Raw genomic sequence first — 14,495 nt, 5'->3', positions numbered from 1 at the left:
ATGACAGTAGACATTCAGTTTCAAAAAGTTTTAGCCTTATAATCATTCAAACACAGATTGTCAACATCACATGTCAAAATATATAGTAAATATTCTTAAATCAAACTCTAATAAATTCTCAAACAGCATTTTTCTTACTTTGCCTGTGTGACAAAGTTCGTCCTCTACCTTGGTGGGTCTTGTGCTTATTGGCGGATTTGCTCACCTTGGAGCTTCACAGCAGCCCTCAGTTTGGCCGTTTCATGAACCCATGGTCCAGGTCAACTCCTCCTGTGCCTGACCAGGAGTTGGGAGGTTTGGGGGGAACCTGGGCCGCCCTCTACTCCAGGTTCCAGCCCAGGGCCCTGTGGAGTGCAGCTGTCTAGAGTGCCTCCTGGAACAGCTGTGCGACAGCTACGACTCCCTGGGCTACTTCCCCATGGCCTCCTCCCAACCCCTTCTTTATCCTCGCCATAGGGCCTTCCTCCTGGTGTCTGATCATGTTTGTGCTCTTCAGTCCTCCAACAGTATGCGTTCTCACTCTCAGCTCCTAGCACCTCTTGCTCCCAGCTCCTCACGCGCACCACAAACTGAAGTGAGCTCCTTTTTAAACCCAGGTGCCCTGATTAGCCTGCCTTAATTGAGTCTAACAGCTTCTTGATTGGCTGCAGGTGTTCTAATCAGCCTGTCCGTCTTAATTGTCTCCAGAAGGTTCCTGATTGTTCTGGAACCTCCCGTTACCTTACCCAGGGAAAAGGGACCTACTTAACCTGGGGCTAATATATCTGCCTTCTATTACTCTCCTATAGCCATCCGGCCCGACCCTGTCACACCTGTCTGTAAATTTCTATTATCATTGATGGAAATATTTTTTCGTCGATTTGGATGTGTTTGGTGAAATTGACATTTACCAACATTTACTGATTCCACAAACAACAACTCTAATTCACAGCTATCCGTGACAGTATTATGGGACAGATTGGATATAGGCCAGATAAGAAATAGGCATTACAAGCAGGTAACAGTGAGTACCAAAGAGCTGAGTGCTAATGCTGCCCACGGATTAGAGTCATCGATATACCCTGAAGTGGTGGTTTTGGCCAAGATCCTCAACAGTATTAAGTACCTAATTCATAGGCATTTTGTCTCTATTTAGACTAAGTTATATAGAACCTTGGGCCCCAATCCTGAACCCATGTAAGCACACGTGTATCTTTACTAACCCATTGGTTTCCCATGAGTAGAATTACATGCATAAGCGTTTGCAGAATCCGCGCGGTGATTTGTTTCTGGAGAAGGCAATGCAAGAGTTGCAGCACTTACTGCTGCAGCTGTCAAACCTCGATGACGCTAGACTAAACACGCTGGTAACAGACCCCTGCCGGAGCAGAATGCCTGCTAAAATAACTGCAGTTTGGAGGAAACATTTCTTGAACTGGAGCACGCACCGTATCTTTCTCCCTTTGAACAGATCTGCATTTAAGTGGGGAGTTGAAAAGAGAGATGAAAATACCTATATGCAGTAGGATCGTTGTAAAATGTTAACAAGCAGTGTGATCCAATGGATAAAGCTTGGGACTTTCGGAGTTGTCACCTGATTTGCTGAGCAAGTAACTTACCCTTTCTGCTTTTCCACCTGTAATGAGGAAAATACTATTTACATATTTGGCATAGGGGTGTCCTGAGGATTGATATTTGTACAGTGATTTGAAAGGTTAAAGGACCTGTTCCACGGCCCATTGAAGCTGATGGAATGATTTCAGTGCCTCTTGAATTAGGCCTAAAGTTACTTTTGCGCCTGATCCCACAGCCTTTATTTCATGGGGAGTTTCGTCTGAGTTTGCAGAATCAGGCCCATTATCCATAATGCCTTATGCAGTTGCATGTCCTTTCTATACCCCTCATTGTAATTTATAGTACTAGCAGCATAATACAATGGAACAATAAAATTCTGGATTAAAATGTGCAAGGTCAATTGTTGACTTTCAACTTCCCAAGTCCAATACAAGCCCAGCCTTGCTGTTTTAGCAGATGCTGTATTAAGAGTTTACAAGCTTTGCGAGAGAAAAAAAAAACATCAAATCAGGGGATCTCCAGAATTAGATCCTCTGGCTTTTTCTTCCAAGTTCAAATTGATAAATAATAAATTTTGACAGTAATAAACACTGCCTGGCTCAGGGATCACAGGTTTATTCAAAAACAAATCACAATTTCTTTGGAGTTTTCAGACGCTGGCTTGTATGTTCCTGTATCTCAAAACATTCAGACAGTGATTCTCAAAACAGTAGCATAAATATTAGCTTGTGGACATTGCCTTGATTGTCCTTTGGTTTATTTATTAATTGTAGTACAATAGCAGCTAAAGGCTCTAAAAGAGACCAAGATCTCATTGTGCAAGGTGCTGTACAAACACACAGTTTTGTTTTTGCTCTCTACTCATCATTAAGAGTATGAGGAAACCACAAGGACACAGCTAGGGTCCAAACAATTGTCATTAAAAACATACAAGGCCTACGTACATATACACCCTGCTACTCTCTTAGGTTCTGGTGGCTTCTGCAACAGAAGACAGAAAGGAATCCCTAACTATTTAAAGGGAGACTACCTAATTCCTATAAACTACAGACACACATTGTATACAATCCAAACAGACAACAGTAGCGTTCCCATTTTACAGATGGGGAGACTATGGCACACAGAAATTAAACAGTCTCCCAAGGATTTTTCAGCAGAGCTAGGAATCAAACCCAAGTCTCTTAAGTGGCTCTTCTGTGCCTTAACCCCACAACCAACCTTCCTGTCACGTCATCCATGAAGACACTGGTTCCATTAAGAGCCATATCCTATCACTTTGCTCATATTTTTCACCACATTCGTATCTGTGCTTCACAGGTGCAAATACCTGCACAAATTCTAATGCATTCTAACAGTGAGCCCCAACAGGTAAAAGTAATACTTTGCATATATATAATAGTAATATAAATAGTAATACTTTGCATATATATAATAATACCTCGCTGGCATATATTGCTTTTCCTCTATAGCTCTCATAGTGACACAGACCTACCTTGTGAAGTGCTAGCTCTGTTTTGAAGATGAGGAAACTGAGGCACAGCGAGGGGAAATGACTTGCACAAGGTCACTCAGCAAGCCTGTGACAGAGCCAGGAATTGAACCCAAGTCTCCTGCATCCCAGTCGAGCGCTCTCAATTGGACTATTTAAAAGACAAGTGGAAGTGCTAGTGGGCATGCCGTACAAGCCCTCAAGTTTCAGTGGAGAGCACATTTTATCCCTTCTGTACGCTTTACCTCAGAGCATGATGAGCATATTTAACGAGAAACTGCACCAACTACCTCAACAGGTATTTTTAATAGACTGTTTGGCCAGTTAGACCCAGACACCTCATGTGATTTTGGCTGAGAATGGCTACTCTGATAGACCCCCGCGTTGCAGAGCAATGGCCTCTCTCAAATGCAACAGTGAAAGGATGGAGCACCGTTCCAGCAAGGATCGTCAACTTTGTTAGAAACCACATTGCTTGGCGTAAGGCTTCCAGAACAGCTTTAATCCTCAAGAAGGAGGATGGTCCAGTGATAGGTAGGCCATTCGTCTGGTTTGAAGCTGGACAGTCCTGTTTTGGAGTGGTTTGTTCCTTGTCTGGCACCGAGACAAAACCAGGTATGGTTTTGTCCAGTATTTCGCATGGAGGACACACTGTATCATGCACAGAGGTCACGCCAACAGGGGCAGTGCAGCACACTCTTCAAAATGGCGTCTTCCGTGTGGCTTGACCTTGCACCTTCCCATGTGTACCAGAATGTCCGGTATTCTGGGGATGCGTCAGTGGCCACCCTATCCAGTAATTAGGCCGATAGCCAGGGACTCTGGAGACCCCCATTCAGTTCCTTCTTGTTCTGTGGACCTCTAGTGTGACTTTGAGGATCTGGGCCTCGGTTACTTGTCCAAAGGCATTTAGGCGCCTGTTTCCCATCTGTAAAACTGGGATAATACTTGGACTGTGCTATGCAGGAGGTCATAATGGTCTCTTCTGGCCTTAAAAATCTATGAAAAATTACAAGCAGTTGGTTAACTAGTAGTGTTAGAACAGTGCCACGGGAGGAACAGATATGGAGACTGAACGACCCACTCTCTGGATCAGGCCACTGGAGGGACAACTGTCCGCGTACTGACTGTTCTGTGGCTAGAAAAGAGGTCTGTGAAAGACAGACCAAATTCTACACTCTCTAGGCCTGTCAATCTAGAGCCAGCAGTACAATGGGCACAATTATGCAGGATATTGCGTGCCCTCAACTCCCACTGATCACCGAGTGTTCAGAATCTGCTCAGCACTTTGCAGCCTTCACCCCCGGACTCAGGACTAAAAGGCCACTCCTAGTCTTTGAGTCCAAGTCCTGCTATTGCAGGCAACCCCTTCACAGAATCCCATTCCTAAGCTTATTGAGTTCCATCTTAAAACAAAGTCTGTTGTTTGCCTCCCTGAATACACGTTAAGGAAAATGTAAATTGTTTATAATGATTAAACACAAGTATTCCATTTCTTCAATCTTATTTCCCAAAACCAGGGCTGCTTTGATATTATGGCCCAGCCCCGCAGCTGCTATAAATCAGCAATGCTCCACCAAAGTCAACAGATCTACACCGATTTCCACCAGCTGCGCGTCTGGCTTGGCGTATGAAAGAAGTGCCAGAAAACAAGCTCTTTCTGATTCACTTGTGAAATGTAGACAGAGAGCATGGTATAATTTAAGCAGTGAAAGAACACCTTTATAATGAGGATATGTCAAGGCAATGAGAGACAGCAGGCTGAGGATGTCTGAAAATAAAGGCTATTATTAATCAGAACATCAGTGTCTCTACATTTTGTTGAAACATACAGGGTTAGTTCCTCAACTGGTGGGGAACTGACTTCAATGGAGCTATGCTGGTTTCCAGCATCCCACTCCAATGCCTTTCAATCTGCTGTACAGTTATTTCGCTCTATCAGACTTAGAAATCCCATTTAAAGAAGTCTTTCTCAAGCACTGCTACCACTTCCATCTTCGTCAGCACACGAGCAGGCAGTTACTCAAGCCGATAATCAAGGATATCCTTCTGTTCTCTATCAGCCCCGCAGGATTAAGAGGAATTCCATGAAGGAAAGTTGCTCAGGGCCAGGTGCCAGTGGAGGACAGTGACCCGTCAATGAACTGAGATGAACAAACAGCACAGACTGTTGACTTTGAATAAAGCTTTTGATCTACATGGCTGGATCCCAAATAACTGCATTTGGCCCTTTCGCTGCTGTAAAACATAGCAAACTTTGGGTTATCATACATACAGGGCTGCATTGGCGCGGGGGTTCGAACAGAGCCACACCGCTCCAGGGGGAGGTTGGGTAAGTCTTGTGCCTTGATTTCATTGCTAAAAGGCTGATTGTTGAGGTGTGAAACCAGTCAGTCCTCTCACTTCCCTAAAGGCACAATATGGACATACACTCTTTCTCATGCTAACACCAACTGGATAATCTAATTTAATTCAGTTTCACACTAGTCAGTTACAACATATTTACACTGGCATCCAGGCAAGGTTACTCCCCATCCATTTTAGACTGCATTGTTTTACAACACCACAACAAGACACCCTACATTCACCCCATGTTTCAAGCAGGATGAATATATGACCGAAGCTTGCAAAAGTGACCAATGATTTTGGGTCCCAACTTGAGACACTGTGAAAGGGCCTGATTTTCAGAAAGTGCTAAGCACTCGCCCTCTGAAAACCAGGCCTCTTTAAAAGGGTCTCAAGTTGGATGCCCAAATATACAGATTTGGGGTGGTGGGGGAAGGGGGAAGGTTTGCGAAGATACTGAGGGAAGATCAGATGTTGCACCGGCAGCCAGCTGAACAATCCCTGTCAGGAGGTTGAAGCCACTGGTAAATCTTTGGGTCAGACGAGCCAGGGCCACTATGCTGGAAAGGTTGTGGCAAGGAATGCCCTTGAACCTTGGCATTCTGTCAAAGGAGTGTTATTGCCTTTCAGTTCTGTTTCTTGGTCTGAGTCAACCACAACGACTCAATGAGGTGAGAGGAGCAGGTCATAAGAAGATATTAAAGTTTCATGAATCTTCATTTAGGCTAAATGAATATTTGGAGACGAGTTACCTCTTCCTACAGTGTATATTAGTACGGCACTAGGCTCAATTATAGAAATTACAGCAAGATAGATTTGATTATATGAAGTATAACATGACCCAATGGCTAGAAGCTAAAAACAGACAAATTCAGACTGGAAATAAGACATAAATTTTTCACACAAAAGTAATTAAACAATTGAACAACAGACTAAGGGTCGTGGTGGATTCTCCATCACTGACAATTTTTAAATCAAGATTGGTTGTTTTTCTAAAATATCTGCTCTAGGAATTACTTTGGGGAAGTTCTCTGGCCTGTGTTATACAGTGGTCAGACTAGATGATCACAATGGTCCCTTCTGGGCTTGGAATATATGATTTATTATTCCATTCAAGTTTGTATTTCATGCCCATCAGTGCAATATCTAGTCACCTGTGATGGCTTGGATTTCTCCTACTTTGGAAATAGCATTATTTAAAGTTCTCCACTGAGGACAGGATACCATTATCGGTCAGAAAAATAATAAGCACTGATGCCAGCATTTGGTATTATTTAGAGAAGACCCTGAACCACAGAGTACAAATCTAAATCCAGACACAAGCTTCTCCAAAGTTCAGGGCAGTTGCAGTCTAGAGTTCTGGGTTGACCTTTCTGAGGCATTTCAGAATCTAGCTCTGGGTTCCGTCTCTTGCATCAGTAACTACAGCAAATGTTACAAGATTTTTGTTCTATTTTGCTGGTTGAAACATATTGAAATTAGAAATTCTGATGACATTTTCATCAAAATTTTAATAAGACCAGCAAACAGTAGGTTACATTTTTGTGAAAATTACATTTTTTAAACCAGCTCTAGTAAAGTGCACATATAAAAAAAGCTTATGTTCTTACTTTATTATTTCAATTAAAAAAACGAAGTTACAAAACCTGATGTCAAACTACTAACTAGCTTGCATAGTAAAACAGGCTTTATTTATTTATTGACTTGCAGAGAATTGCAATAGCTGCTTTAGCAGAACAAAACTCTGAAAACTCATACAAACTGGTGCCCTGTTCCTTTAATGACATCTTCTAAATCACTCAAGCTGTTTATGTCAGCCTGCTCTAGTGTTAAATACCCAGTCAATCACATTAGATATGTTAAATACACTCCGGGGCAAGTGTGTTTAATGTTCTGTAAACTCCCACTGCTACCTTAGTCTGCAGTCACTAAGCAATTTGGCATCACCAACTTGAGGAAAACTGAAGCAAACATAAACCCAATGCAGGAATGGAGAAGGGGAGCAGAGGACAAATAAATGTACATAATTCTAAAGGATTGCAAGGCAAAGATGAAGGCCTTGATCATACAGCTGCTCCAAAGATGGATCTCTATGCATTCATTGACCCTGTGTTACAATTGTGGTAGCAATTCATATGTAACATTTAAGATCCTTTCAAAGGGACAGTTAGCTAATTAGGATAAAATGCCTTCCATTCCAAGGTCCTATTTAAAGAGCATACACTGTATTTTAGCCCTATTGTTTTGAACAGTGTAAGAGCCAGAAGAAAATGAATTGCAATGTAGGAACATGGGAATTGCCAGATTGGATCAGAACAGTACTGTATCTAACCCAGCATCTTTTCTGCAACAGTTGCCAATCCCATGTGTCAGAGGAAGGTGCAAGAAATCCTGAATTTAGCAGCTATGCAATAACCTACCGTGAAGGAAAGTTTCCTTCTGATCCCCAATAGTTAGAGGTTAGATTGACCCCTGAAGCACAAGGGTTTATATCCCTCCCAGAACTCGTTTCTGGTTTACCACTTATGATTCTAACTGGATATTTTCATTACCCAAATAAATATACATGCCCTTTTTAATTCTGCTAAGCTCTTGCCCTCATTGATATCTTGTGGCAGTGAGTTCCACAGCTAATTGCATACCTGACATTCCCCAACCACCTAATCTAGCCTACGTCTCCACAGTGTGGACGTCCCCATAGTAGCACTTCCACTGAACGTGTACTGATGTCAGGGCCCGAAACCTGCGCTGTCTGACCTAGTGGTTGGAGCCAGGAGTAGTGGTTGGAGTCAGAATTGTGGTCATACCAAGGGTGAAAGCTGGAATCAGTAACTGGGTCAGGGAGTGGTGACAGGGTCAGGGACAAGGTGTGGTGGCAGGAACAAAGAACAGGGCGAGACAGCAAGAACAAGGAGCAGAAACCAGGCAGGGAAGCAAGGAACTTGGTCTCAGAGGTCTAGGCAGTAACAGGCTTAGAGACTAGTTGCTCAGACGAGGGATGGGACAGGAACAGGAAGCTTTGCACCCGGTGATGCCCAATCAGCCGGCTGCCGTTAGTCATCTGACCTGGTTGAGTCAACCTGTGCCGCTCCTGGTAGCGGAGTGTTAGCAGCATTTTGCTCAGTAGCACAGACGATAAGGCTCCCACTCGGCGGGCCTGGGTTTGAGATGTGGGCTCCTTGACAGGAGATTCGTGGACAGGAGGCCAGCTTCCCCCTGAAGCCAATGGAAAGGCTGCCACTGAATTCCCCCTGGGTGGGGAGGGATGTACACTCAATCTGAACTCCCCCTTCATCCCCCTAGTGGTCAAACCAACCAAAATGAAAAACATTCCAAGAACCAAGAATATACCAACATGACATCTTGACTACATCGAGATGCACCAAGGCTTATAAGCCAGTCACTGTCAAAGCCAATTTTAGAAGTGCTCAATGAGGCTGTTAAGAATGCTGGAGACACAAGACAGTTTATGTGAACAAACATGGCTGTCGCATCACACTTTCTTTTTAAGCAAGAGATACCACACACTACAAACTGGAGGCCAACATTAAGTGCATTGTCACTTATTAACCCTGAAGTTGGACACTGTTTCCGAACAAGACCAGCAAATGCTCACTATCTTTCTGCAAGAAACACAACTGACTGGTTAGAAGCATGCCATGCAACATTGAAAAACTCAGCAGCTGAGAAAATGAAGAACTCTCACCACATTCAAAAAATTTGCATACATGGCTGATGAATGCACCGATGCAAATAGACATCAAGTATTAAGTCATTGTATACATTATCTTGATATCATTGGTAGACCAGTAGATGCATTTCTAGATATGCAGGTTATAGAAGATACATTGGCTGCATCTGTGACACTCCACATCTTAGAAGAGTTAAATGCTTGTAAACTGGACCCCAAACAGATGGCTGCTTGAGCATTTGATGGAGCTGCAAATTTCCCTGGAAGCGGGCTGGCCTTTGGGGCGCCGTGCACAGGGTTTGCCTGATTCCCACCTGACCTGCCAAGAGCCAGTTGGGCTGACGGAGGCGGCAGGCAGCAGGCAAGCAGCAGCGTCTGGAGAGGGCAGAGGGACCCGAGCTACAGCAGGGCAGTTGGATGATCAGCCTGGTGACTCCTCTGGAGCAGGGGTGTCCCTCCTCCCCCTGCTCCACTGCCTTGTGCAGCCAGTGATGCTGCTGTTCCGCCCTCTCAAGGTCCCTTCCAGTCCTATGATTTTGTGATTTACTCAACTAGCACTAGTACGAGCTGCAGAATCTTCAAAAGGCATTTAAAGAGTTATAAATGTAATGTCTTTGTTATATTCTTTTTTCAAGAAGAGTCCAAAAAGACTGAACATCTTGGAAAAAACAGACGATTCTCTGGGATTGAAGTTCAAATTAGTCCAAACTGGGAAAACTTGCTGGCTTTCCCATGCGCAATCCTTGGCTGTTTTCTTAAAATTAATGCAACCATTATTACTGGCTTTATCTACCAAGATGGGACGGATCTAAGTAGTGAGGCTGGTGGGCTATGGCTACTATGTTCAGAGAATACAATCGTCTTTCTCTCTTATAAGTCTACTGTTAAGACTTGGTCATTAAACAATGCCATCCAGGCATCTGCTACAACAGTCATAGATCTTTCTCCAGCAATAGAAGCTACACTTGGATCAATCAGAAAGATATCCATTGAAAACGTACTGGAAGAAGCAAAGACATCAGTCCTGAAGTTGACTAATGAAGGCCCTTATATTGAATCCTTAGGTGAAGAGGACAAGAAGTTTCAGAGTGGTAGCCATGTTAGTCTGTATCAGCAAAAACAACGAGGAGTCCTTGTGGCACCTTAGAGACTAACAAATTTATTTGGGCATAAGCTTTCATGGGCTAGAACCCACTTCATCAGATGCATGGAGTGGAAAATACAGTAAAAGGTATATATATACATAGTACATGAAAAGATGGGGGTTGCCTTACCAAGTGGGGGGTCAGTCTAACAAGATAATTCAGTTAACAGGAAATGGGCCACCCTCATTACCACTACAAAAGTGATTTTTCCTCCCTTGGTATTCTACTGTTAATTGAATTGTCTCGTTAGACTGACCCCCAACTTGGTAAGGCAATTTCCAACTTTTCATGTACTATGTATATATATATATACCTGCTACTGTATTTTCTACTCCATGCATCTGATGAAGTGGGTTCTAGCCCACAAAAACTTATGCCCAAATAAATTTGTTAGTCTCTAAGGTGCCACAAGGATGCCTCGTTGTTTTTTCAGGACAAGAAGCGTTTGTTAAGCCAGCTGAAAAAGTACACAGACTTGATTCTTACAAATCTACAACAGCAACTTCTGGATTCTACTCAACCTCTATGTAGCTTTTACAGATACCAATCGTATAAAATATAAAATACCAACAGTTTAGTCAGGGGTGCTGAGAGTGAGGGTGCTGAGAGCCACTGAACCAAACTGTAAACCCTGTAGACAATGGACTCCACTGCAAGACAGGGGGATGCAGCAGCATCCCCAGCACCTATGAGTTGAGTGAAGTGAGGCATTACCAGCAATGGGGCTGCCAAGTGATCAGGACAACACAGAGAATCTGATCACAGAGTGGAATGTCATACCATGAATGAACAAAGATTTGACTTCAACTTCTTTACTACCATCTCTAGTGGCTCGACCTGATCTTTGTGCTATGTTTCCTGGGATGAAAGAAATGGGAACTCATCTCTTGCTACTCTCAGTCACAACAGCTACAGTTCAGCGTTCTTTTTCTTCATTGAATAGAATTTTGTGTTCTGAAAGAAGTCGCCTTCTGCCTGATCATGTGAATGAACTAATGAGCAGATCAATTGAAGGACTGGAAGTACTGGACACATGAGAAGCCACCAAAGATGAACGCATTGCATTCGAGAAGTTTGTTAACAGAGTTGTGCAAAAGTACAACAAGAAACCAAGAAGAATGTAGAAGGCTTGAGTAGCCAACTTTAATTTGTGTGATTTTAAAACAAGAGTTAAATCTAATAAAATGGTCGTGAAACATTTTTCAGTTACTATGTTGCCATACAGCTCTACATTCGCTCTCACAGTCTCACTCCTCGGCCCTCACCTCACATAACACATTGTGGGCCACATATGTGGCCCACAATGGTAAATAGGTTAAGAACCACTGAGTTAGAGAGCTTGTTTTTAGCATCTAAGATGCCTGATTATGATTACAATGTCTGATGGTCAGTGTCAATGGTTTACAGTCAAGCTGAAAGGGCATATCAAGAGGGGTCCCTCAGAGATTTGTCCGGGGTGCGGTTTTATTCAACATCTTCATGAATGATTTGTATAATGGCATAGAGAGTACACTTATGAAGTTTGCATAAGATACCAAGCTGGGAGGGGCTGAAAATGCTTTGGAGACAGGATTAGAATTCATAATGATCTTGACAAAGTGGAGACATGGTCTAAACTACATAGGATGAAATTCAATAAGAACAAATGCAAAGTACTACATTTAAGAAGGAATAATCAATTGCACAAATACAAAATTGGAAATTACTGCCTAGGAAGGAGTACTGCAGAAAAGAATCTGGGGGTTATAGAGGGTTACAAACTAAATATGAGTCAACAATGTAATACCATTGCAAAAATAAGCAAACATCATTCTGGGATGTGTTAGCAGGAGTGTTGTAAGCAAGACACAAGAAGTAATTCTTCCACTCTACTCCATGCTGATATCTGGAGTACTGTGTCCAGTTCTAGGCACCACACTTTGGGAAAGATGTGGACAAACTGGACAAGTCCAGAGGAGAACCACAAAAATTATTAAAGGTCTAGAAAACTTGAGGAAAGAATGAATGAAAACATTGGGTTTGTTTAGTTTGGAGAAGAGATGACTGAGTGGGGACATGATAACAGTCTTCAAGTAAGTAAAAGGTCGTTATATAGAAAAGGGTGAGAAATTGCACTCCTTATCCACTGACAATGGGACAAGACGTAATGGGCTTAAATTGCAGCAAGGATGATTTAGGTTACACATTAGAAAAAACTTCCAAACTGTCAACTTCCAAACTGTCAAAAACAGGTTAGACAAACACCTGTCAGGGATGGTCTGGATAATACCTTGTCCTGCCTCAGTGCAGGGGACTGGACCAGATAACCTAGCGACGTCTCTTCCAGTCCTGCACTTCTATGTTTATTTATCAATATCAATGCAAAAGGATTAAATGCACAGCAAATAATGAGCATCAAGGGGAACAAAGGAACCTCTCACAGCACTCCCCAGCCCCTGCCAAGTCATGCATTTCATGTATGGGGAGACTACTGTGGTGAGGGAGAAGGGGGTTGGGCAGGGTAGCTATGCCTGGGGTTGGTGGGACAGAGCTTCAGTTGCCAAACTACTACCGTGTGAACATCACCCCGACCACTGACCTTTCAAAAATTATACATCCTTCCTGTGAGTTGGCGCTAATGGGCCTGCATGTTTCCGAGCACTCCTCTGAGGTGAGGAGAGCCCTACGGGCCCATGGAAGGATGTGCCCAGGTCCTTGCAAGGCTGGGCTCTATGGGACTGACCCACTGGAGTCCACTGAAAGACTCCCATTGATTTCAATGGGCTTTTGAATCAAGCACTAGGTCAACAAATACAAGCCCTAGAGCATTCAGCGTGTGTATGCCTTTAAACTTCCCAGAGTGCATTAGTCCACGAGGGAGGAAAACTGTAGTCATTTTATTTTTAAAGAATGCAAAGGGACAGTTTATTGCCATAAAAAATGGGAGTAACCACCTGTAATATCTATTCAGGATTCAGTATTGACATGCCGTTACATTAGTTTTATCAAAGACTGCCCAGGTTGTTCACAGCCTGTTATGATGGAAGTAGCAAAAAGTAACAACTACCTAATATGCTCTGTTCAGTGAGCTGATGAGGGTGACTAGCTATTGCTATTGTATTACAGAACTTACAACCGGTCCCAACAAACAATAAGCTACAATTCAGGGGACTGCTTCATTTATTGCTCTGCCCAATGTTTGGCTTTGCCCAAACACCATAGCCAGCTACTCCTATTGACTTCCATGGGCATCATATCAAGGCCTTAGACATTTGACAATGCTACTCCCAAAGACATTAATGCCCTTGCTGTACAGGCCAAATTGTTTCACAGCTGCCCTCTTGATTGGGAGAAGTTACCCATCGAGGCCAAAACAAGGAAAAACATTTCCGGCACGCTGTCAAAGCAGGCATCCTGTGTCTCCTTCACACTTGGGAAATAAAGTGGGGCAGGCTTTCATTGACTCCTATGGATGGAACTCAACAGGTGCTTTATCATAGGCAGAGAGAGTCAAAGTCCAAGTTCCTGCCAATAAAGGGCCAGGAGTCATGTAAAATTTGCTCTGGGTATGTGAAGCCAGACAAAACATGAGGTCAAACAGGTTGTTCTCATAGTGTGTAGCAAGCAGAAAACCATCTCGGTATCATGTACGCCGCAAACTGGGGCAAAGGTGAACAACCGTGTAATGATAAAAGAGGACACCCAAAACATCACACGTGCCAGGAAAACCCTGCATGTTCCATCAGACTGAGCAGAAAACTTACCAGACTGCACTGCCGTAGAACAGAAGAGTGCAGTTTCAAGGGTGCATTGAGCAACGCTGCTAAACCCCACACATCCTGTGCCCTCAGTACGATCACTCAGGCCAGTCACCTGCAAACACCCGAGGCCGCTGGGCATGGCACGAACTTGGTGCCTGGGGCTAATATTTTTTAGGTTTGAGTCCCACATCCCATGTCCCTCGACTCAGTTTGATATTTTCCAGCATTGACATACTTGGTTTTTGCTCATTTCTTTCAGTCCTTCTGCCCTTCTGGCATTACAGCCCCACTTCTCCCCATCCCTGACCATGCAGCCCAAGTCCCCCCACAGCCGCACTCCCCTCTCACTACCCCACTCCACCTATGTTCTCCCACACACACACAACCATGCTACACCCATGCTCTCTCCTTCCACGGCCGCCCTGAGTCCCCATATATTGCACCTGTTCACACAGGCAATAGGATGTTGAGGATGACAGCTCTGAATGGAGTCCATGGGGGACATTGGAAGGATAATGCACATTAATGTT

General features: G+C 43.5%; 1 protein-coding gene across 5 annotated transcripts in view; it reads right to left on the bottom strand.

The window, feature by feature from the left end:
• Positions 1 to 14,495, bottom strand: part of LOC125640305 (monocarboxylate transporter 2) — a 63,185-nt gene that overhangs the window by 29,250 nt on the left and 19,440 nt on the right. The window lies entirely within an intron of this gene.

Source organism: Caretta caretta, chromosome 7, assembly GCF_965140235.1.
Source record: "Caretta caretta isolate rCarCar2 chromosome 7, rCarCar1.hap1, whole genome shotgun sequence".
Taxonomy (NCBI): domain Eukaryota; kingdom Metazoa; phylum Chordata; order Testudines; family Cheloniidae; genus Caretta; species Caretta caretta.
Note: the sequence above shows the minus strand (reverse complement) of the source record. Positions and strands in the feature narration are given on the sequence as shown.